Source organism: Herpailurus yagouaroundi, unplaced genomic scaffold, assembly GCF_014898765.1.
Source record: "Herpailurus yagouaroundi ecotype Mexico unplaced genomic scaffold, PumYag 187, whole genome shotgun sequence".
Taxonomy (NCBI): domain Eukaryota; kingdom Metazoa; phylum Chordata; class Mammalia; order Carnivora; family Felidae; genus Herpailurus; species Herpailurus yagouaroundi.
Window position 1 is genome coordinate 5292815 of NW_024412418.1, and position 4171 is coordinate 5296985.

At 40.8% G+C, this 4171-nt stretch overlaps 1 pseudogene; it reads left to right on the forward strand.

Annotated features, from left to right (window-relative positions):
• The first annotated feature begins 3566 nt into the window (after positions 1 to 3566).
• Positions 3567 to 3667, forward strand: LOC121043987 (uncharacterized; annotated as a pseudogene).
• The last annotated feature ends 504 nt before the right edge of the window (positions 3668 to 4171 follow it).

Genomic DNA, 4171 nt, shown 5'->3' on the forward strand with positions numbered 1-4171 from the left:
TAACTGTGCTACTTATTCTTCCTCTGTAGACATGAAGATTAAAATAATCTACTTTTTAGGGTTTCTGTGAAGGCTAAATACAGTATGTATGACACAGAAGAGATCCAAGTATTTAGTAACTGCGATTGGAATGGCTCTTTCATTATGATTACTAGTATCAACATTCCATTATGATTATTAAAATTACCAGGATATTAATCTACCTGCTCATTTACCCATAATACATCTGCACAACTGTTTTTCACACATATTTCCTTCCCCGAGTAGCTGAAATCATCTTGTCACTGTGGTTCCTGCTAATTTGTTCATGGTGATCAGAAGCTGGGAATGGCAACTCCAAATATTGTTCATAAATACCAAAAAACAGGGGTGCCTGGGTGGCTCAGTCAGTTGAGCAACTGACTTCGGCTCAGGTCATGATCTTGCAGTCCGTGAGTTCCAGCCCTGCATCCGGCTCTGTGCTGACAGCTTGGAGCCTAGATAGAGCCTGCTTCAAATTCTGTGTCTCCCTCTCTCTCTGCCTCTTCCCCATTCACACTCTGTCTCTGTTTGTCTTTCAAAAATGAATAAATGTTAAAAATAAATAAATAAAAATACTAAAAACAAATACAAAGTGCAAACAGCTTCCCTATATGTGAACCATGATGACATGAGACTAGAAATAAAATATAACCTTGGTTGTAAAGAGTTTGTGATCCAAAGATACAAATATCAGAGGGGTGAGAGCATTTGACATGAGAGAAACCAACCAACGTTTTAATGGGGGTGATGGGACAAAGAGAGAAGATCAATATGAAACCTCTGGTTTAGACTGACTCTAGTGTCATAGTAGAATAACTTGGAAAAGTAAGGTTTCATCTCTGCCAAAGGCCATGGAATCCACGTTATGAAATTTGAACATATTTTTGCAGTCAAGTATGATATTTGGAAATATACAAGATATGAGAGCTGATTTTATTAAGATTTATTCAGCACAGAAGGACAAAATCATTAAGCTGTCTAGTTTTCTAAACATAGTCCAGTTGGATTTGGGCTTATCTGGAATGAGGTGCCTGCTCCCTTCAAGATGTCAGGGTTGCCCTGAAGACATCCATCTTTGAATTCCCTGCACTTAGAAACTCAATGGGCAGCATACAGGTGGATCCACTGTGGCCCCAGCAGAACGAAGTATGATTCAGTGGTGACTCCAGACCTGTCCCAAGTATGATTCAGTGGTGACTCCAGACCTGTCCCTTCCCCTCTCAGAGGAGGAGCAGATGGGCTCCCTCTCAGCTGTCTCTGTGGGGGGTGGGGAGGAGGCAGCAAAATCACACGCCTCCTCTCAGCTTTAATAAGATCTTTTGGTCATTGTTGCTTTTTAGTTTCTTTGTGTTGCTAAGACTTAATTTTTTTAGAGCAGTGCCACATTCACAGCAACACCAAGACACAGGTACAGAGATTCCCCATGTGGTCCCGAGCTGCCACCCAAATATCACCCCTGCCATTACCAACATCGCCCCCCAGAATGGCACATTTCCCAGAACTGATGAGCCTACCGTGACACATCCTCATCACCCAGAGTCCAACGTTTGCCCCAAGGTTCACTCTTGGGTTGGTACATTATGGTTTCAGTAAGTATTAGTAACATACATCCATCATCGTAATATCATACAGAGTATTTTCACTGATCTAAAAACAGGATCAGTTTAGGTTCTCAGAACATGGGACATAAAAAATCCTTTCAGACGGTGTCTAATACTCATCAAATTCTAAATAAAATGTCTCACACCATTTTGTTGAAGAAAAATAACATGTCAAGGGAGATAACTACGTGAGTTTTCACCGTGAGCATTATTAGCTCATACATAGTACAAAATCGGGCTGGTATCTCATGAACGTCAGTATTACAAATGGTCAATCCTACAGTTCTTTAAGTGGACCCTCTATGTTTCTATACAGAAAGAAAGGACACAATTTCAGAAATTCTGTCTTCTCCTTGCTCTCTATCCTCTCCCTTCTTTTACCTCGTAGCTACAACTTCAAAAGGAAAAGTGGACATTCTAAAACTATGATGAATCTTAAGATTAAAGCGTTACTGTGGTTTTCAAGTGCAAAGGCTGAAATACTCACCATGACTTTCAAAGTCCTCAAATGCTGTGCCATAGTCTTGCTTACCACCTTTCCTCCCAGGGCTTCTGCTCACGTGTGTTCCAGCCATGCCTGACACTTGCTGTCCCTCCTGAATATGTCCTTACTATCTCAGTCCCTACATTTTCAACATTTCTTAGTGGCTAAATGACCTTCGTCTGATAAACTTCCACCTTCCATTGCTTCCTGTGTCCAGAGTACCCTGTTCATCTCCTCACCAGAGCTTTCCAGGTTTTCCCAAATGACTTTCTCACTAACGGCCTTCAACTGTTAAAATGTGTGTGTGTGTGTGTGTGTATTTATTGGATCATGCAACCCTTGACTACAGCCTTCTTTCTTTTTTCTTCCTCTAACTTCTTTGTTCATTTGATTTTTAAATCTCATAAGGGAATTTCACATTGTTCTATTCGGTGCACTTCAGACTAGGCTGGGAAGCAGCTTTGCAGAGAGCAGTCAAAAAGCAACCAGTACCAGAACTCAAACCTTTGTGCTCCATGGAAATCTCTCCTTCTCAAACAGTCCACACCTCACCAGCCCTGCCAAGCAAAGCATCAGACTCCTTTCATTTGGGTGGAGTCGGCATAAAGCCAGAAACCATGAACCAGTAGAGAAGAAAAGCACTGCCATGCCCAGTATGTATCCTGACCCTCAAATGGATGCAAATTGAAGAGGGATTAAAAAAGAGAGCAGAATTTATATTTATATTTATGTTTCTGTTGATTTATGTTTATATTTATTTATGTTCACATTTATCATTTAAGCCCATGGTGTAAGGTTGAGCAAAGAATCTTGTTAGGGATAAAGAGTACTTGTCCCAGATTTCACGAGAGAGTTTGCTTCTCATTCCTCCACTCCATATTTACCCCTTACCCCAACAGCAGAAAGAGAATATAATTCTTAGCTGTGAGCAGGGGTGACAGTGGGTCTGGACAGACAACTTTAGTATCATGACTGGCAGAACAATCAGTATATAATAGAATCGTGTTATCAACAGTGCCAATGCATAATGACGGTGTACAGTCAGTATACAATCCAATCCTTTTTCCTAACATTAAGCCTTATACATAAGAAATTCAAAACTATACGGGGTGCCTGGGTGGGTCAGTCAGTTATGTGTCAGAGTCTTGGTTTCAGCTCAAGTCATGATCTCGGGGTTTACGGGATCAAGCCCAGCATTGGGCTCTGCACTGACAGCCTGCTTAGGATTCTCTCTCTCTCCCTCTCTCCCTCACTCATTATCCCTTTCTCTCTCTCTCCTCTCTCTCTCTCAAAAAAAAAATAAAAAAACATTTAATTTTAATACATAAATAGGTAAATAAATAAATTGAGGGTCAGATGCTTATTTAATCAATTAAAAGAAAAAGAAACCCACATATATAGGGTACTATACCTCTGCCCCCTCGAATATAACCACCCCTTTCCAAGGAATTGGTCCAAGTGTGCTCACTTTCGGAGCACAATTCCTAAAATTGGAATGCACAAAGATAGCATGCCCCTGCGTAAGGATCATATGCAAATTCATAAGGCATTCCATATTTTTATTTGAAAACAAATTATATTTTTAAAAATTTGCTCCTGAGACTGTGACACATCAAGCAGAGACCAGAGAAACCTGGGAGCCCTGACACATTCAGATCCTCTCATCACTAAGACAAATATGTTCCCGGAGCTTCAAGCTTTTCCGGGGACAGAATTGTATCATGGCAACTGCCTTAAAACCCAGCCCTGCATGGGAGGCAAGGAAAAGAACATAGTTTACTTGGGTTTGAAAACTTACCTTATTGCTCGGAAAGGAGATGCGATCCAATAGAGAGCTCCTCGATTTGCTCTCGCAATTCGGATTTACGTTGAAGATGAATCATGTGCAGTAAGTGTGCAACATGTAAACCGTACATCCAATAGATTTACTCAGCTTTCCAGTGCAAGGTCTGTGGGGAGAGGAGATACTCCACGGATAGCCAGTCTTTCCTAGAAGGCCTGAGTTAGAGCTGTAATATCAGCATAAAATTTCTCACTTCTATTCTTAAAACTTAGAGAATAAAAA